The following is a 22,243-nucleotide window of genomic DNA, read 5'->3' as shown; positions in this document are numbered from 1 at the left end:
CGTTCCATCAGCCCCAGTACTCCCATCGGTAGCGGCGGTACTACCTATTACTGCACACCATGGTTGGCGTCATGAACTAATCCACTGTAAATAACCCCCTTCTACAATTGAGAGTGACCCTGAGCCCCCGGGTTCGGAGACACTCGAACCACGAGTAGCGACACACGGATCCGAGCGGTTCGACCGTTGCTAGGGGCGGTACATATGGGCTCTTGTGGGGTTCTAAATCCTATAAAGACATATGTGTTGCCTTCCCCTTGCATTACGTAGTAACGTTTCTCAACCTGGTATATATGTCCCCAATCCTGGTACAAATGTCACCCATCCTGAACCCTATCCAGATATATATATATATATATATATATATATATATATTTGTATATATATATACAGTGGCATGCAAAAGTTTGAGCACCCCTTGGTCAAGTTTACTGATATTCTGAACAATTAAGCAAGTTGAAGATGAAATTATCTGTAAAAGTCATAAAGTTAAGGATAATACATATCCTCTCCATTTTAGACAAACAAAAAAAAATATATATATATATATATATATATATATTACATTTTTAAATTCACAACAAAAAATAACGTTGGCCAATGCAAAATATTGGGTACCCTGCATGGTTAGTGCCCTGCAGCACCCCCTTTGGCAAGTATCAAAGCTTGTAAATGTTTTTTGTAGCCAGCCAAGAGTCTTTCAATTCTTGTTTGAGGGATTTTCATGCTTTCTTCCTTGGAAAAGTCTTCTTGTTCTATAAGATTACTGGGTCCTCTTGCATGCACTGCTCTTTTGCGGTCTAGCCATAGATTTTCAATGATGTTCAGATCAGGGGACTGTGAGGGCCATTGTAAAACCTTCAGCTTGTACCTTTTGACATAGGCTAATGTGGATTTTGAATTGTGTTTAGGATCCTTTGCATTTGGAGAAGTCATCCTCTTTTCAACTTCAGCTTTTTTACAGATGGTGTTATGTTTGCTTGAAGAATTTGTTAAACTTTAATTGAATCCATTCTTCCCTCTACCCGTGAAATGTTCCCAGTGCCATTGGATAGAACACAACCCAAAGCATGATTAATCCACCCCCATGCTTAATGGTTGGCGAGATATTCCTGTCATGATATTCTGTCTCCTTTTTTTCCCAAACATTTGGTTTGATCGTTGTGGCCAAAGAGTTCTATTTTAACCTCATCAGTTAACACGATTTGTTTCCAAAATACTGTTGTTCTTGTTTAGATGTTATTTTGCATACTTCTGATGCTAAATTTTATGGTTAGGACGCAGGAGAGGTTTTCTTCAGATGACTCTTCCATGAAGGCCATTTTTCTGTAGGTGTCTCTGAACAGTAGAACAATGTACCACAACTCCAGAGTCGGCTAAATCTTCCTGAAGGACTTTTGCAGTGAAGTGAAGGTTCTGAGTTGCCTCTCTAGCAATCCTATGAGCAGCTCTCACAGAAATTTTGCTTGGTTTTCCAGACCTTATCCTGACCTCCACTGTTTCTGTAAGTGCCATTTCTGAATTACTGTTCGAACTGAGGAAAGGGCAACTTGAAAACGCTTTGCTATTTTCTTCTAGCTTTCTTCTGCTTTGTGGGCCTTCACCATTTTGATTTTCAGAGTGCTAGGCAGCTGCTTTGAAAAACCTATAGCTGTTTTATTTGCACAAGGTTAGAGGAAGCTGGGTTTTTATGAAGCTGTGAAATTTGCATCACCTGCCCTTTACTAACTATGATAATGAACAAGCCACAAACCTAACAGGCTAATTAAGGTCTGAAATGATAGTCAAAGTTATCCGAGCACACAAATCTCCAAGGGTGTTCAGACTTTTGCATTGGCCCATTTTCATTTTTGTAGTTTTTAAAATGATAAAGATGAAAATATTTTTTTTGTTCTTCCCTAAAATATATAGGAAATGTGTCATCTTTAACTTTATGCCTTTTAGAGATCATTTAATTTTCAACTTGATTAACTGTTCACAATAACAGTAATTTTGACCAGTGGTGCTCAAACTTCTGCATAGCACTGTATATATATACTGTATGTCCCCCATTCTAGAATATATGTCCCCCATCATGGGCCACTTCATGGTATTTCTGTCCCCCATTCTGGTATATATGTCCCTCATCCTGGGCCATTTCCAGGAATATATGTCCCCTATTCTTTCTAGCCCCCTTCTAGGAATATATGTCCCCTATCCTGACCCCCTTCCAGGTATATATGTTATATATGTTCCCATCCTGTGCCCCTTCCTGGTATCCTCATGTCTTAAAGGGTCATGACGATGGCAAAAACAATTACCATGGTCGACCGCACATTGCTTTAAGGAAACGGGATGTGCTGCTCACAAGATGCGTTCTGTATGGGGACAGAACAATTGTATTACCATTATTCTGTCCCAATACAGTCTGTATCAGCACTGATAATGAGCCATAATAGAGCATCAATCCACTTGTATTTAATTGACAGGTACTCATTCAAGGGACTCTCTCAGCAGGTTTTTGCTATGTAATCTGAGAGCAGCCTAATGTACTGAGCTGTGGGTTGCTGTTTCAATAAAATTAGTGTTCTATCAGCAGGACATTATCTCTACAGGTCTAGATGTCTTTTGCCTTCTAGTCATCTGCTCTGTCTGCAACAAGCAGATTAATAAGTGACACATTCCTGGAATCAGGATCTCAGCTCCTACATGTTGCTCTCATATTACATGGCAAAAACCTGCTGACAGATTGCCTTTAATGCGGAAAAATGGGCCTTAAAGGGAATGTGTCACCAGGTTTTTGCTACCCCATTTGAGAACAGCATAATGTAGGGCCAGAGACCCAAGATCCAGCGATGTGTCACTTACTGGGCTGTTTACTGCCATTTTGATTAAAAACTGTTTTATCTGCAGCAAATCTATCAGTTCTTTGAATGCTGAGATCTGTATAACCCTGAGCACAACACTGCAGTTTTCTGTGTATACTGTACAGCAGCAGAAAGCTATCAGCAGTTGGGGCAGGTGGGATTGATTACCTGGCAGCAGGTTTACAAGTCCTCTAGTGATAATCTCCTTCTGATAAAACAGTGATTTTATCAAAACTACAGCAAGCAGCCCAGTAAGTGACACATCGCTGGAATCAGGATCTCTATCTGTACATGATTGCTCTCATATTAGGTAGCAGAAACCTGGTGAGAGATTTCATTTAAGGCATAAGAGGATGTTCCCCAATAAGCAAATCAGTTTTTCCCCCGTGGTGTGATTTTTTTTTTATCTGATTCATTTTTAAAATGTGAAACTTTTGTTTTCAATGTCACTTTGATACAGGTGGGATTGTGCATTATGACGTGATGGGGTATTGGACAGCGAAGTGCCTTATATTGTTTTTCCACAGGGGCCTTTTTCTGTTTCCGTCCACCAGTGAATGGGTACATATGTACTTCTCTTTCTACCCTATATTTACAGTACTTTAGCTGTAAAAAAAAGAGCTGCTGATCGCACATGCCTCCCGCCACTGCATTCAAGGTCTATAGCAATAATGATGGGCGCTATAGAGGTAACATGGAATATCAGGAAGCTTGCACCATTAATTCAATTCCTCCTTGTTGTGCAGCCAGGGAAGAATAGTGGACATAAGTACCTCATTCTGACCAAAAGAAGAAGAGATGGTAGGTGTATCCACTATCTACAAAACAAAAACTAATTTTGCAAAATAAATTTTAGGATCAAATAACCCCAAATTTGTGCGAACATCAATAGCAACTGAGAAAAAATATGGGGTCCCCCCATTTTTGATAACCAGCAAAAGTAAAGCAGACAGCTGCAGGCTGATATTATCAGGCTGGGGAGATCCCTGTTTATTTGGCTCTTCCCAGCCTAAAAACAGCAGCCCGCAGCCGTCCCATCATATTAGATGCTCCAATTTTGGTGCTTTACCCGACTCTTCCCGATTGCCCTGGTACGTTGATAATCTGGGTAACAGTAGTTGAGGTTGATGTCATCTGTGTAGTGACAGCTGGCATCAAGCCCTGGTATTAGTAATTGAGAGGCGTCTATATGACACCTAGTAATCCAAAATAAAGACACACATGAAAATATAAACATTTTTTGTTTCTGGCTTGTGTATTATAATACTGATGGAAAAAAAACAGCATAGCGCTGCATAGACATAGAAAATAAAAACTGAACTTTCTCTATGAAAAAAGAGTAAATCCTTGAAACGGGGCGCCCCACACACCTCTCAACAAATTACTGCAGTGGCCATATGTTAAAGTCTTGTAATAGGCTCAAATGAAATCACAATGTTCGGGACATCCATTTTTAAGATGGCAGCCTGCCATATCGATTGCAGTTTGTAAAGTTTTGCTGCAGTATTTACCATTTTGCTTATATGAAGAAAGTTGAAGCATTAAACACGGCTTGTATTAAGTGACTCTAAGGCCGGTGTCACATGGTACGATATCTCAGGCGATATGTCGTCTGGGTCACGTCATTAGTGACGCACATCCGGCATCGTCAGACATATCGTACCGTGTGACACCTCGGAACGACTGTGAACGAGGAAAAGTACTCACCTTATCGTTGCTCGTTGACACGTCGTTCATTTTCAAAAAGTCGGTCCTCCTTCTGTGCTCCGGTTGTTCATCGTTCCCGTGGCACCACACATCGCTCCGTGTGACACCACGGGAACGACGAGCACAGCTTACCTGCGTCCCGCCGGCAATGCGGAAGGAAGGAGGTGGGCGGGATGTTTACGTTCCGCTCATCTCCGCCCCTCCGCTTCTATTGGCCGGCCGCTGTGTAACGTCGCTGTGACGCCGAACGTCCCTCCCCCTTTAGGAAGTGGATGTTCGCCGCCCACAGCGAGGTCGTCTGGGAGGTAAGCACGTGTGACGGTGGTTTAACGACTTTGTGCGCCACGGGCAACTAATTGCCCGTGTCACACAAACGATGGGGGCGGGTACGATTGCTCGTGCAATCGCACGATAGATCGTACCATGTAAAGCCCGCATAAGGCCGGCGTCACACGGTACGATATCTCGGGCGATATGTCGTCGGGGTCACGTCGTTAGTGACGCACATCCGGCATCGTCAGACATATCGTACCGTGTGACACCTTGGAACGACTGTTAATGAGCAAAAATACTCACCTTATCGTTGCTCGTTGACACGTCATTCATTTTCAAAAAGTTGGTCCTCCTTCTGTGCTCCGGTTGTTCATCGTTCCCGTGGCAGCACACATCGTTCAGTGTGACACCACGGGAACGACGAACACAGCTTACCTGCGGCCGCCGGCAATGCGGAAGGAAGGAGGTGGGTGGGATGTTACGTCCCGCTCATCTCCGCCCCTCCGCTTCTATTGGGCGGCTGCTGTGTGACATCGCTGTGACGCAGAACGTCCCTCCCCCTTCAGGAAGAGGATGTTCGCCGCCCACAGCGAGGTCGTTTGATGGTAAGTACGTGTGACGGGGGTAAACGAGTTTGTGTGACACGGGCAACAAACTGCCCATGTCGCACAAACGATGGGGGCGGGTGCGATCGCACGATAGATCGTCCCGTGTGACGCCGGCATAATACCTTTCTAGTGGGATTTCCTAACTATCAATGGACTGTAATGCTTTGCGTTCATTATTTCCTGTAATTGCAATACAATTCTAGTTCTAATTTTTAGCAAATGTCTCATACGATATAGAGGTACAGATTTTTTTCCACCACTTAAAGGATTATTTTGATCATTAAAGGTGATAACTTTTTGATTGGTGGTGGTCAATCGCTGGGACTCTCACTGGTCCAAAAATACCCTGTTAGAATAAAGTGGTGCTAATGCGCGTGAACTACTGCACTGTTCATTTTCTATGGGACTGCCAGAAATAGCTCTAGTAGTTCAATAGATAATGAAAGCAGAGACAATGTGCATGTGTCGCCACTGCCGTTTTCCGACAGGACATGTTAGAGTCCCTTCTTGAGACTATAAGCATCACAGCGGACAGACACTGATCGATCACCTATTCTGTGGACAGACTATATGTACAAAAGTATTGGGGCACACATAATCAGAGAATCCAGTCCAATTGTCCATGGCGTATAACCTCCGGCCCCTCACTAAGCCATCTGCCTTTACTAATGTGTGACAGAACAACTGGTGGTGCAGAACTCAATGATACCAACTTGCAGTGTCACTAGCCAAAAACAGTCTGGGTTAGAAACGCAAACCTCATGCTACAAATTGGCATTTCTGAGTGGCATTAGGGTAGAAGGGGGCAGAAATGAAGTGTTCTTTAAAGGGACTCTGTCAGCAGGTTTCTGAAATGTAACCTGAAGATAGCATGTTGCAAGTGTTAAGACAGAGACTTCAGTCCTGCCTCTGTTATCACACAGTCTTTTTTTGTTTACCAGCAATGTTAGCTTAAGCCTCTCATCTTTATCATTGGTGGGTCTCAGCAGGGTGTGAGTTGTAGTCCAACTTCTGTCCTATCTCTGCAATCAGCAGCTTCTGTTTATCGAAATGTACACTGAAAATCTGGTGTGAGGGAGGACAACTCTCAGAGCTTTGCTACATACAAAATCTAAAATCGTTCACTGTATCTGAACGGCTGCACACAGTAATCTATGTGATACATCATTGAACTCAGTGTCTCTTTGCCTACATCATGCTGCTCTCAGATGAGGTAGCAAAATCTGCTGACAGATTCCCTTTAATTTCCAATATCACAGGTGGTAACTGTATAATGGGGTTGTCTTCAATAGGTCACAATGTGCTAAAAGCCTTGAATTAAAAGGTTAAGCATTATATCATGCTGACGAAATGCCTTTCTGGAGCAGTTTCTGCAAATAACAGGTTAACCACCCCTGGATCTTGCACCTAGCAGTCACACTTGTGATTGACTTGTGGCTGTGATTAGGGACAGCTTCACCTTATCTGATACATTCCTCCTTTATTTTGCTGCTGCTCTTATCATTTAACTGTCTGTACATGGTCTGGACTAGCCCAGACCCTCCAGCCTCAAAAATTCCTCTTGCTAGAAGGTATCACTATGACATAACCCTACATACAGACTCTCTGAACGAGTCAAATCAGGGTTCAAAAAGAAGGCACACTCATCTTCATATCTACACAAAAACCCTCTAAGACCTCTTCACACATTTGTTTAAAAAAACGCACGTGGGGCACATTCCGTTTTGACCATCCATGTGTATGTATGTGTCATCCATGACGTCTGTGTGACACATACCAGAAAAAAACACATGACACTGAAATGAATGGTTTTCCTATGTGTTGACGATGTGCAAAGATAGATAGATAGATAGATAGATATGTGGCGCCCCTGAATACATCAGGGTGCCACAGGGTACTGCATCCTTACCCAGGATGCAGGACCTACCCCCATCGTTCCAAGTTCCCAGAAACCGGTGTCACCTCCATCAGCACCACAAATCCCAATCAACACCTTACATCATGACCTGTCAGAAACACCAGTGGGTTGGTCTTGCTGGAAAAGGGCCACCCACCTACGGGTCAGGCAGACTGGTGGAGGGAAGTGAAGCAGTCTAGTGAGAGCCCTCAAAGAGAGAGGAGCTGGGGAGTTTTAGCTCCCGGGGAGCTAGAACGACCGTGGTTGGGTCACAGACAGTAGTCCAGGACCAGAGGAGTCGGGGACCGGTGGCAGTGACATTGGAAAAGGGTGCGACGGACATAGTCTAGGAGGACTGTTGGCACCAGCATCCCCAAAAGAACTGACCGGTACCGAGCACGACGGGGTACAAGACCCTAAGTCAGGAGCCGAGTCAACATCCTGGCAATTAACCTGCAGAGGAATGGGACCTTCAGGGACCTTCCCAGAGAGCTCAGAGACTGAGGACATCAGCACACCGCGGGAACAAGGTTTTCCAGCGAAAGCAACCCATTAAAGTCCTGAGTGCCAGCCCTTGGGAGCAAATGTTCACCTAAATACTGAAAAGCGTGACCTTATAGTTTCAAGCTAGAGGAACCCACATGGACACAGACATGAAACTGTGCACGGAGGCAGGCTCCGGATTTCTATGTGACACCGGTTTGACCGGGTACTTGGACAGGCTTCCCGCAGTGGCAGCGGCACACAGAGAATTTGGTTTACTTGCCGCGTGTGTCTCCTTTATAATCCTCATCTAGCACCACGACTACCCACAGTGAGTACCCTTGTCCCCTGCACCCTGCTCTCCCAAATAACCACCAACAACACCCCTGAGTCCGGACCATACCTACCTGTGGAGGGACTAACATCAGGCTGCGTAACTGCATCTGCCCCGGTACTCCTTACAGCAGCGGCAGTACTCCCATTACCGCAACCCACAGGTGGCGTCACAAACTTATCCCCTGTAAATACCCTCTTTCACAGATCAAACTGTCCGCCAACCTGGGTCCGGGCCCCTTGAGACACCACGATCCTGGATCCAAGCAGCCTGACCAATACCGGGGCGGCACAGATAGATAGATAATAGATATTATAGCTATTAACCAAATAAATAGATAACTTACTGAAAAAACAGTGTGGGGTCCCCCTCATTTTTGATAACTAGCAAAGGTAAACCAGACAGCTGCAGGCTCACATTATCAGGCTGGGGAGATCCATGGTTATCTGGTCCTTCCCAGCCTAAAAATAGCAGCTCACAGCTGCCCCAGAAGTGGCGCATCATATTAGATGCTTCAATTCTGGTGCTTTATCTGACTCTTCCCGATTGCCCTTGTGCGTTGACAATGTGGGTAAAGGTAGTTGAGGTTCATGTCAGCTGTGTAGTGACAGCTGGCATCAAGCCCTGGTGTTAGTAATGGAGATGCGTCTATCAGACACCCCCATAACTAACCCAGTAATCCAAAATAAAGACACACATGAAAAAATAACTTATTTCAATAACCACTCCCAGAAACTTTCCCTCATTTACCATTTTACTAAAAAAAACATGCAGCTCCTCCAGTCCAAGGAATCCACCATTGTCCAAAAAAGGATATCTGAAAAAACACAGAGAGATAAGACTGAGACACATAAAAGTCAATGAAAAACCTAAGTTTTTAACTAATTGGAAGTTATCACTAATTTGTAATATTTCAGGGTCATATCCGTAAATGGATGTTCCACTAGTTTATATTGCTGGACAAAACTGGATAGGTGATCAATATTTAATAGTTGGGGGCTCAATGCCCGGCATCCACGCTGAAGAGCTGTTCTCAGTGCCAGGGATGATATCACAGGGTGTGATGGGATAACCAGGGATCGGGGCTTCTAAACTGGCCCTCAGGCTAGGGGAACCCTAGCTGTCCCTGACCCCAGAGATACTCTACATCTAATGGTGATGATGTCTGGGCCGCCTTTTTTGCCCTACTTCTGTACATCCCGATCTAATACCCCCTCTTCCTAACCCCATTGGAGAGCAGGGACAAAAGTGGTAGAACCCACAGAGAAAGACAAACAGGGGAAACCAAAACTTGATCACCCAGCACACTCACAGAGATCTAATAGACAACAAGTGATAAGGAGGAAAATAAGAGCAGGGAGGAAACAACGAGATGATGAGACAACTCCACAACAACACCACGCACAAAGCTATACAATCACGAGCAGGACTGGAATACAACAGCACACAGACCAGTGTAGCTAAAGCTATAGTTGGCATGGGAAGACAGGCTCCTCCATCTTAAAAGGCAGGGAATGACTGTGATAGGTCTCCCACAACATGTGAGCTAAGAGGTAACCAGCAAGCTATCAGATATTAACTCCTGCACTCCTGCAAACCCTATCACTAATGAAAACACACCTGGTCGACACCCGAGCCTGTCTGTACAACTAAGAAGCACCAAAGGAGGTATAGTGAGGAGTGTCAAACTCAGCAGTGTGAACAGCATCAGATGTTTATTGATACAGTCATGTCCAGAAAACATGCCATTTAAGCGCATATGTGTTTTTTTCCCTGCAGATTTTCTGCATCTAATGCAAGTCTATGGAGAAAATTTATTGAAACACGCAGCGCAGGTCAGTTTATGCAGCGTAAAAAAAGCACAGTGGGCAGGAGTGTTTGTCTACAGCTCTGGCAAAAATTAAGAGACCACTTCGAAATTTTCAGTTTTTCTGATTTTTCTCTTTATAGGTATATTTTTGAGTAAAATGTAAATTGTTCTTTTATTCTATAAACCACTGACAACGTCTCCGAATTTCCAAGCAAAAAAATTTGAATTTATTTTCTGAAAATGAGAAATGGTGAAAATAAAACAATGCATTGCTTTCAGACCTCAAATAATGCAAAGAAAACAAGTTCATAATCATTTAGAAACAACAATACTAATAATGTTTTACCTCAGGAAGAGATCAGAAATCAATATTTTGTGGAAAAACCATGATTTTTAGTCACAGCTTTCATGCGTCTTGGCATGTTTTCCACCAGTCTTTCACACCGCTTTTGGATGACCTTATACAACTCCTGGTGCAAAAATGTAAGCAGTTCTTCTTTGTTTGTTGTCTTGTGACTATCCATCTTCCTCTTGATTACATTCCAGAGGTTTTTAAAGGGGTTCAGGTCTGCAGATTGGGCTGGCCATGACAGGGTTTGATGTGGTGGTCCTTCATTCAAGAATTGATTGACCTAGTGTGACGCCCTGGCCTATCAGGTCGTCACAGGATATTGTGCAACCTGCCCTTCTGCACGGTATCCAATCCTCATTGATTACGGGTCCCTGGGCTTTGGTCTTGCTAAGAACGAGCTAATTAAAACCCTAGAAACACTCTGCACCACACCCACCAGACACATCAATGGGTAGCCTGAAGGGAATAGGGCCGCCCACTTGGGAGTTGGTTGGGGAGGGTCAGGAGTGTCAGGAGCAGACAGTTGAGAGGGGTGTAGCATTGGAAGAGGTTGGGAGCAGGGCTCCTTGAGAATACTAGGTGGCAGATGTTGGTCTGGGCCTGGTAGGAGCTGGAACCACGGTCACAGGGGATCGTATCAAGGGGCACATAACTGCCAAGGAGGGCAGGGGCCAGGGCACGACTGGGTACGTGGACCCAACGCCGGGAAGTAGCTTCACACGTCCTGGTAATTTACCCGACGAGGGCGAAGTCTTCAAGAGTCATTAGGAGAAGAAAAAAACCCTGAGGAGGAAACCTCTAGGGAACAATGGCTGAAGTATTGTCCTCCCTAAAGATCAGAATGTTAATGCCAATCAACATGTTTGTGAGGTTTTTTTAAACTACATGATAGTGAAGTGAGGGTGTCAGGGGGGGTTGCAATAGGAAGCAGGGAAGGTTCAGCACCCCGGCACGCTGCATTGGAATGAGAGGTTTGAGTGTGTGTGTGTGTGTGCTGGAGTTGTTTATCTGCTTACCTCCAGGTCAGTCCTGTTAAACTCCTCACACGGTCCATAGGAACCACGGATAAGGATGATAGACACACTCCTAAAAACTAGCCAGTCTTTACTAGGCACAACTCGTCCTACGTCATCCACACTAGCCGGCATTGAGGTTCTGTGCAGGGACACTTTGATCTGCGCTGAGCAGGGCAGATCAAATTATTGTAGTGCGCCTGCGCAGCACCACAATGCTGGCCTGTGTGGATGATGTACGACGCATCATGCACCGAGGCTTCAGAAGAAGGAGGACAAAGATGGCTGAAAGAGGAGGCGCTGGTACCGGAGAATGGAGACACCCATTCGACCAGTCTGCTCCGCACCGCCCCTTAGGTGAGTATTACAAAGTGATTTTTATGTTCTACACAGCGGCCTGGGCTCTCGTACAGCATGTTAGAATACTGTATATAAGAGCCCACTGGTTACAGGTTCCCTTTAAGTAAAAACTAAACCTAGAAATATATATATATAAACTTAGAAATATAGTATTACAGTCCTCACTGATTCTTAAGGCCCCGTCACACACAACGAGATCGCTAACGAGATCGTTGCTGCGTCACAGTTTCCGTGACGTAGCAGCAATCTCGTTATGTGTGACACCTAAGCGATCAGGCCCCTGCTGTGAGATCGCTAGTCATTGCTGAATGGTTGGGAACATTTTCTTCAAAGGCGATGTCCTGCTGGGCAGGACTCATCGCTGTGTTTGATGCCTACCAACGACCTCCTAACACAGTCCCAACGCCTGCCGAGATCGTCATACAGATCGCTGATCGTTACTGTGTCGTTGGTAAGATCTGACTGTGTGACATCTCACCAGCGACCTCCCAGCGACTTACCAGCAATCCTTATCAGGTCACATCGTTTTTGTGATCACTGGTAAGTCGTTAAATGTGACGGGGGCTTTAGTTTGCAGCATTTTCTGTAGTCTCATAGAAACTCTGCAGAGAACAAAGTGGGTGATCTGCTGTAGATCCATTCCATCTTCAGTTTAGGGTAGAAGCCCTTTAGATAAGGAGAGGCTTAATGACATTTTGTTCTGCAGTAAGAGGAAAGAGGGGGGAGGCTCCTGCTGCAGCCAGTTGTCTTACAGCCAGACACAGATATGTCTATATTCCAAAACACAAGCTCTGTACAATGGAAGATAAAGTAATGTCGGACAACGTAGGGCACATGTTTGCGATACCTGACTCAACTAGCACCATTAGGCCATATATTGACCTCTATGAGTGAGATGAATACTAAATCACAATTCAGTGGACAAGAAGAAATCTTATTCCTTTTCACAGAAAAAGGAGGGGAAGCGCAGGTTTTGTAATTCTTTAACATATCATTAAATGATTGTGTGGTTTGGCAAATCCATGGAACATTTAATCTATTAACAACACAACTAAGTGCTCGGATTTCTTCTCTTCAGTAATAATAGTCTGTAGTAATTATAGTAACACTATATATTGTGCAATGACAGTGAGGGGAGCCTGGTCCTCAGAGAAGGATAAAACGGGTCATATATAAATCTCTGCTTTGTGACAATCTGAAATAAAAGTTCTCTTGGGAACAAAAGAAAGACTGCAGACTTCTGAGCGGCTAAATATAGCAATATTTTATACGCTGCCAACGCTAACAACATGTTTGGCTTCAAAGACACCTGCTTTTAAGATGAAGTTGAGATCGCCTCCAAATGAAAAAATTTTAATTACATATCACAGCTCGAGAAGTTTATACAGCCGCATAAGATATAGAACAAGAATGCATGGCAATGCTGATATTAATACTGAATATTAGGAGCACTGTGTCATGCCTCTGTCAAGGGACGAATTTTGGGTGAAGACTAAGGGCAGCTTTGCACACTACGACATCGCAGGTGCGATGTCGGTGGGGTCAAATTGAAAGTGACGCACATCCGGCATCGCATGCGACATCGTACTGTGTAAAGCCTAGATGATACGATTAACGAGCGCAAAATCGTCGTAATTGTATCATCGGTGCAGCGTCGGCGTAATCCATAATTACGCTGACGCGACGGTCCGATGTTGTTCCTCGTTCCTGCGGCAGCACACATCGCTGTGTGTGAAGCCGCAGGAGCGAGGAACATCTCCTACCGGCGTCACTGCGGCTTCCGTAGGATATGCGGAAGGAAGGAGGTGGGCGGGATGTTTACATCCTGCTCATCTCCGCCCCTCCGCCGCTATTGGCCGCCTGCCGTGTGACGTCGCTATGACGCTGCACGACCCGCCCCCTTAGGAAGAAGGCGGGTCGCCGGCCAGAGCGACGGATGCAGGGCAGGTGAGTGCATGTGAAGCTGCCGTAGCGATAGTTTTCGCTACGCCAGCTATCACACGATATCGTACCTGTGACGGGGGTGGGGACTATCGCGTGCGACATCGCAGCATCGGCTTGCGATGTCGCAATGTGCAAAGCCCGCCTAATGCTAATGGTATCTTCATACAGGGAATCCAGAGACGGTGCCGTATTAGCTGTATATCAGTGCCGATATATCAATGTATCAGACAATGAACACACAGACATGTTCTCTCCTTCAGCCAGCGTCATCAACTGACTCGTGTATTTTGAAAGAAACTTAATTATACAAAAATGCCACTTCGGCCTTGAAGCTAAACAGGGAGTAAGGAGTATTTCACTCCTTACTTTCTCCTTCATCCTTGTTCTTTAAAACATTCTTTCTGTGTGAACACTACTGATAAGACCTTTACTCATCATTAAAAGACTTCCATCATTTGTACATCTGTTCACTTATTCTTGGTAACCCCTTCATGACTATACAGCTTTGAATTATATTATAGGTCTGTGCAATTGCTAGATAGGCAGACAGATAATTATGCTATTACATCTATATTTTGATTATTTACATACACAGATATTCTTATTACGTTTAAACAAACAAGCTATAGCTCAGATCACCTTCACACCTCGACCAGCAGGTCCAAACCCTACTGGGCAGGGGGGGCGGCGCCCAGCACGTGGCTCCGTATGGTCTGCCCATCCCGCTGTCTTTACTTCCATATAGGGTACTCACTCGGATCTCAGTCCTGGACCTTCCTCCAGCTCTCCACCTGTGGACTGTACGTCCAGACCTTCCTTAGGTGAAGCTCGCCACATCCTGCTGGAATTTAAAGACCAGTATGCCTTAACCCAAAAGTGATTCCTGGCCTATTGCGTAGAGGCACTGGATATATAAGGCATCCTCCCCTTCTGGGAGGTGCCTGAGCAATGTCTTCCTGTCCCTTAGTGTGGAATTGCTTCCCGTCAGGTCCCTGTTCCCTGGCTCTGTTTATCCATGCTCCAGATCCTATCCTCTATTCTTTGCCTCCGCTCAGAGCTCGTCAATTTTGATTGGTTCGTTGATTTTTGCACCCTGAAGTCCTTTCGACGAGGAGAACCCCTGTGCCTCCACTCTTTTGACTGCTCCTTGTTTTCAGAGTCATACAAATAAATCCAGGTTTCATCCATAGGGACCAGTCAGTCCAGGAAGTTCTTATCAGTCCGGAAACACTGACAAATGGACCGGGAAGTTTTCACTCGCATGCTCCTCTGATCTGTTGTCAAACATTTGGGGACCCACTTTGCAGATCACTTCCTCATGTCCAAATGTTCATGGATAATGACACAAACACATTCATGGGAAATCCCCATGACGTCTGCTATTGCTTTAGCTGAAATTCGTATAGCTGGTGAAATAAGTATTGAACACATCATCTATTTTCAAAAGTAAATATATTTCTAAAGCTGCTATTGACAAGAGTTTCTCACCAGATGTCGGTAACAACCCAACCAATCCACACAGGCAAAGTAATCAAACCATAGATGTCTAGAATTTTAGTGATATTTAATAATGAGAAATGACACATGAAGTCAAACAAAAAACAAGTAAAAGTGAGTGGTTCTGTCAAGGCACCAAAATATATTGGCTGAATAATTACCTGCGCTGATGTTTGTGAATGACACTTCTGTATGTTACGAGTGGTGTCAACATGACAAAATGAACTATTTTGAGCTGTATAAAGAGCCTGCATTATTGGTAATGTTGAAAGTCTGAATTAGCACTTAGTATATTTCACCTAGGGGTTGCCAGAGTCAGGCTGACCTAATTGGAGCATAGAGTTTGCAGACATTGAATATTTGTGAAATTTAAAGTTTTTTTATGAACCTCTTACGAGAAACTTCTCGTTCATTTTAAGTAAGTATTTACTTCTTATCCATGGCCAGGACCCTAACTGTGCATGTAAAGACTAAAGCTGGCAATGTACAGGAGGCAATTGTTGGCCAAACGTTTGCTCAATGGGCAGCTATCTTCCGACTCAGCTCATCGACCATTCCAGTACTTTCAATGGGGGGAAGGAGAAAGCAGTTGCCAGAAATCTCTGACAGGGGCTTATCTTGCCTAGAACTAAAGAGCAGGGTTTTGAAATTCCAACTGCCCGATTGTATATCTGTTGGGTGAGAGTCTTGAGTAGAGATGAGCGAACCGGTCCCGGTTCGGCTCGAGGTCGGCTCGCTGAACGGGGGTCCCGTTCGAGTTCATAGGAATAGGATACAATAGGCATAGGAAACAATGGCAGGCAATCACAAACACATAAAAACACCTAGAAAACACCCTCAAAGGTGTCCAAAAGGTGACAAACAACTCACAACACAACACAAACACATGGGAAAGTGACAAGGACATATACTCATGCGAAAACAAAACAGCTGGACAAGGAAAAAGAGGAGGACACACAGATATAGGCATGGCACGCCCTTCTAAAGTCATGTAAAACACCGCAAGGTGACTCCAAGCGGAGTCTCCCTTTTTTCCAAAAATTGGGCCCCACACACACCCACCCCTTCAGTGGCAGCAGTTGTGCCCCAGTTGTACACTTCACAGCTAGATTTGCATCAAGCACATTCAAAAATACGCCATACTTAACTGTCCCCAGGATGACACCGGGGTAGGTAGCAAAGTCTTTCCTGATCCCAGCTCTGTGCATCTTGAATCATTTTTAAAAACAATGTAAGCAAGGGTTACTCCAAGCGGAGTCTCCCTTTTTTCCAAAAATTGGGCCCCACTCACACCCACCCCTTCAGTGGCAGCAGTTGTGCCCCAGTTGTACACTTCACAGGTAGATTTGCATCAAGCACATTCAAAAATACGCCATAGTTAACCGTCCCCAGGATGACACCGGGGTAGGTAAAAGTCTTTGCTGAACCATGACTTGTTCATCTTGGCTCCTTTTAAAAACAATGTAAGCAAGGGTTACTCCAAGCGGAGTCTCCCTTTTTTCCAAAAATTGGGCCCCACACACACCCACCCCTTCAGTGGCAGCAGTTGTGCCCCAGTTGTACACTTCACAGCTAGATTTGCATCAAGCACATTCAAAAATACGCCATTCTTATCCGTCCCCAGGATGACACCGGAGTAGGTAGCAAAGTCTTTCCTGATCCCAGCTCTGTTCATCTTGGCTTCTTTTAAAAACACAGCAAGCAAGGGTTACTCCAAGCGGAGTCTCCCTTTTTTCCAAAAATTGGGCCCCACACACACCCACCCCTTCAGTGGCAGCAGTTGTTCCCCAGTTGTACACTTCACAGCTAGATTTGCATCAAGCACATTCAAAAATACGCCATAATTAACCGTCCCCAGGATGACACCGGGGTAGGTAGATAAAGTCTTTGCTGACCCATGACTTGTTCATCTTGGCTTCTTTTAAAAACAATGTAAGCAAGGGTTACTCCAAGCGGAGTCTCCCTTTTTTCCAAAAATTGGGCCCCACACACACCCACCCCTTCAGTGGCAGCAGTTGTGCCCCAGTTGTACACTTCACAGCTAGATTTGCATCAAGCACATTCAAAAATACGCCATTCTTATCCGTCCCCAGGATGACACCGGGGTAGGTAGCAAAGTCTTTCCTGATCCCAGCTCTGTTCATCTTGGCTTCTTTTAAAAACACATCAAGCAAGGGTTACTCCAAGCGGAGTCTCCATTTTTTCCAAAAATTGGGCCCCACACACACCCACCCCTTCAGTGGCAGCAGTTGTGCCCCAGTTGTACACTTCACAGCTAGATTTGCATCAAGCACATTCAAAAATACGCCATTCTTATCCGTCCCCAGGATGACACCGGGGTAGGTAGCAAAGTCTTTCCTGATCCCAGCTCTGTTCATCTTGGCTTCTTTTAAAAACACAGCAAGCAAGGGTTACTCCAAGCGGAGTCTCCATTTTTTCCAAAAATTGGGCCCCACACACACCCACCCCTTCAGTGGCAGCAGTTGTGCCCCAGTTGTACACTTCACAGGTAGATTTGCATCAAGCACATTCAAAAATACGCCATAGTTAACCGTCCCCAGGATGACACCGGGGTAGGTAGCAAAGTCTTTCCTGATCCCAGCTCTGTTCATCTTGGCTTCTTTTAAAAACACAGCAAGCAAGGGTTACTCCAAGCGGAGTCTCCCTTTTTTCCAAAAATTGGGCCCCACACACACCCACCCCTTCAGTGGCAGCAGTTGTGCCCCAGTTGTACACTTCACAGCTAGATTTGCATCAAGCACATTCAAAAATACGCCATTCTTATCCGTCCCCAGGATGACACCGGGGTAGGTAGCAAAGTCTTTCCTGATCCCAGCTCTGTTCATCTTGGCTTCTTTTAAAAACACAGCAAGCAAGGGTTACTCCAAGCGGAGTCTCCCTTTTTTCCAAAAATTGTGCCACACAGACACCCCATCAGTGGCAGCACTTGTGCCCTAGTTGCAAACAGGATGTTTTGATTTGCATCAAGCACATTCCAAATCCACAAGCATTTACTCTCCCCAGGATGACACAGGGGTAGTAAATTCCTTCTGGATCCATGACTTGTTCATTTTGATGAACGTCAGTCTGTCCACATTGTCACTGGACAGATGCGTGCGCTTATCTGTCAGCACACACCCAGCAGCACTGAAGACACGTTCAGAGACAACGCTGGCAGCTGGACACGAGAAGATCTCCAAGGCGTAACTGGAGAGCTCTGGCCATTTTTCTAGATTTGAAGCCCAAAAGGAGCAAGGCTCCATTTGCAAAGTCATGGCATCGATGTTCATTTGGAGATACTCCTGTATCATCCTCTCCAGCCGTTGACTATGTGTCAGACTTGTTGTCTCTGGTGGCCTTGCAAAAGAGGGTCTAAAAAAATTATGAAAAGATTCCATAAAATTGCTGTTACCAGCACCAGATACGGTCCTACTGGTACGGGTAGACTGTTGAAGATGACGAGACCGTCCCATGTTTGTCAAGTTAGAACTGGGAGATTCCCTCCCTGCACCTGCACGGTTGTTTGGTGGAAAAGCCGAACTAAGATCGAGTAACAGCTTCTGCTGATACTCCTGCATACGTGCGTCCCTTTCTATGGCTGGAATTATGTCACAAAATTTGGACTTGTACCGGGGATCTAATAGTGTGGCAATCCAGTGAAGTGTTGTGCCAGGGAGGCCTCTGGCTGTGTAGTCGTGGCTTCAAGGCACATCCCTGGCTCCATCACTCCTTTCATGTTGGGGGCTAGCTTGCTGAGACAATGGAGATCAGTATCTTCGTCGGAGAGTGTACAAACAGTCCTCAGGCAGAAGTTGCTTGCAATAAAAGATAACATTTATTGGCACCATACAAATCCGGTCAGCACAATCCGGCAGTTTCTGTGGAGCTGGGGACAACCTGTCCAAACGCGCCCTCTAGTGGGGATATGCCCTGGGTACTCCACTTCTCCGGACTCCCACTTCTAGGTCAAGCACACACCGGACCCACACCGGCGGAATCAGACCTTTGAGGTTGCGTACTCCTCCGTTGCTCCGGCGTCCCCTGATGTTCCGCTCATACACACTGCCACGGATGGTCACACACTGCTGTCCCGGATCCGACTCCCTTCCACACACACAGACCTTCCCTAGTCATACAGCCGACTCCTCCTCCCCGGTGGCAACAGCCGTCCCACCCGGCCACTAGGGGGTGCCCTAACATTAAAATACAATACAATACAATATAAAAGAATATAACACTTTTAATAATAACGTTTCCGGGATAACTATGCTTTCTTTTGCAGGGGGTCTGCTCACCCACTGCATACCTCCCCTCTTAAAACCCGAGCCTCCCGGCAAGGCTCTTAAGTATAAACACACATTAAAACAAAAAAAACCTGTTAGGTTAGTCCACAACAACAGCGGCAAAAGTTCAGCGGCGCTCCCGGTCCTTGGAGCGTTCGGAGGCGCAGCAGCGCTCCCGGTCTCTAGGTAGCGCCCGGAGGCTCAACAGCACTCCCGGTCTTAGATGGCGCCCGGAGGCTTCAACAGCGCTCCCGGTCTTTAGGTGGCGCCCGGAGGCTCAACAGCGCTCCCGGTCTTACGATGGCGCCCGGTGACGCAACAGGAATAACAACTTTGCAACAGAACTTCTGCCGGTTAAACAACAGCACCGGACTTCAACAACAGGTGGACAGTAGGGACTTACTCTGGGGGCCAGGCCCGCTTCCACTCCTCCGCTTGTGCCTGGATGTAAGCTCCCAGAGACTGTCCCGGCTGGCGGCGGATCCTCCGAAAGAACACGGGGGCAAACGGTGGCTCCGCTGACGCAGCTGCTTCTGCTCCCGGTGGTGGTGGTGGCGTCGCTGCCCGGGGTGGTTGTGGTGCAGGTGGCGGCACATCTAAAACGATGACCGGCTTGTTGGTTACACTTTGGGTCACCGCTACCACTGGGGGAACCTTCTCCGGGTCAGCGGCCGGGCCAGATGATGTCTCCGGGGCAGCGGACAAGGTGCGCCGGGGTTGAGAGGGTGCGGACGGGACCGGTCTTGGATGGCTCTGGCGCCGCTCCTGCAGTTCCTCCCACTCCAGCTCCTGCTGCCACTGTTCCGCTTCCCGGGCGGTCGGCATTCGGGAGACGCCGACAGCAAACAGGCCGCGGCTTCCTGCGTCCGGCAAGAACTGAACTTTCTCGCCCGGCCAAAGAGTATGGAGTCGTTTGGGCAATCCTTCCACGTCCAGATGAACTCTGTTATAGAAGTAGTCATCTCCGGTCTCTACTTCTCGGATAAACCCATATCCCTCCTGCTGGTTGAACTTTACGACCACTCCGGTGGTCATCTGTAGAGCCAGCTCTTCTCCGCCGGGACCGGCCAACATCTCCCGGAATGTGGTTTCGGCCACCAGACGTTCCCGGACAGGGTTAGGCACCGGGGACGGAGCTCTGGGGTAGGGTACGGAGGGTGGAACGATGACCGGCTCCCAGACAAAGCCCAGGTGGTCCACTTCCAACTGCTCAGCGAGCTCTTCGGCCGGCACTCCATATGAGGTGGTTGGAGTAGCAGCGGCGGCACCCGGTTGTGGAGGCTCCCAAGGGGCGTGCGTGGCATATGTGGCCCGGACCTCCGTGATGGTGCCCCCGGTCTTTGCATCCCACGTTGTTTTCCAGGATACTTTCTCAGGCCGTGTGGAACCTCCCGGTCCGATTGGCAGGTCCACAAGAGAAGCTTCGCTTGCAGCCGCAAACTTAGGCCGTCCCCGGCCTAGGCTGACCAGAGCCATGGTGGTGGCCAGCTCCTCTAGTTGCCCCGACATGTTCATCTCTGTCTCCTGTATGTCCAGTAGCGACGGAGTCGATGCTGAGTCTGAGGAAAGAGGAGGAGGGCCTTCGTTTCCCGCTCTTAAACAGAATCCTCCCCCAGCCTCACGCATCATCTTGACTCCTCCGCGGCGGTACTTCTTTTTCTTCCGAACACCGCCCACTTCGTATGTCTTCAATGCCCTGGAACTGGCGCCTCCCCTCTTTGGGCGGAGTACTCCGTGCCTCTTCCTCGGCACCGGCCAGCCCCAGGCTCTTCTTTTGGCGCCAACTTTTCGCGCCTTTTCTTCCACTTCACAGATAACGGCCCTTTCGCCGCCATCTTGTACCCGGTCCAACGCCTTGGGCACTTCTTCATCCCACCATGGGACTGGAAATCTTCGCTCATAGCCCGGATATGGTACACTCGGCACCACTTGATCTCCGGCTTCTTGGGTCCCAGGCAGGGGAATCGCATCCTGCCGACTACGCCACATGAAGTGATGTGCCAGGGAGGCCTCTGGCTGTGTAGTCGTGGCTTCAAGGCACATCCCTGGCTCCATCACTCCTTTCATGTTGGGGGCTAGCTTGCTGAGACAATGGAGATCAGTATCTTCGTCGGAGAGTGTACAAACAGTCCTCAGGCAGAAGTTGCTTGCAATAAAAGATAACATTTATTGGCACCATACAAATCCGGTCAGCACAATCCGGCAGTTTCTGTGGAGCTGGGGACAACCTGTCCAAACACGCCCTCTAGTGGGGATATGCCCTGGGTACTCCACTTCTCCGGACTCCCACTTCTAGGTCAAGCACACACCGGACCCACACCAGCGGAATCAGACCTTTGAGGTTGCGTACTCCTCCGTTGCTCCGGCGTCCCCTGATGTTCCGCTCATACACACTGCCACGGATGGTCACACACTGCTGTCCCGGATCCGACTCCCTTCCACACACACAGACCTTCCCTAGTCATACAGCCGACTCCTCCTCCCCGGTGGCAACAGCCGTCCCACCCGGCCACTAGGGGGTGCCCTAACATTAAAATACAATACAATACAATATAAAAGAATATAACACTTTTAATAATAACGTTTCCGGGATAACTATGCTTTCTTTTGCAGGGGGTCTGCTCACCCACTGCACCAGTAGTCATCATCACTTCTAATTTTGACAATACGACTGTCATGTTGGAGGTAGTGCAACAAAAAAGCACTCATGTGTCTTGCGCAGCCATGCGGACCAAGTCCACGCTGTGTTTGTGGCATAGAGGTGCTACCCGTTCTTTCTTCCTCTGACATCTCCCCCCAACCTCTTTCAACTGAAATTTGACCAAGGTCTCCCTCA

This window comes from Anomaloglossus baeobatrachus, chromosome 5, assembly GCF_048569485.1.
Source record: "Anomaloglossus baeobatrachus isolate aAnoBae1 chromosome 5, aAnoBae1.hap1, whole genome shotgun sequence".
NCBI classification, from domain to species: Eukaryota; Metazoa; Chordata; class Amphibia; order Anura; family Aromobatidae; genus Anomaloglossus; species Anomaloglossus baeobatrachus.
Note: the sequence above shows the minus strand (reverse complement) of the source record.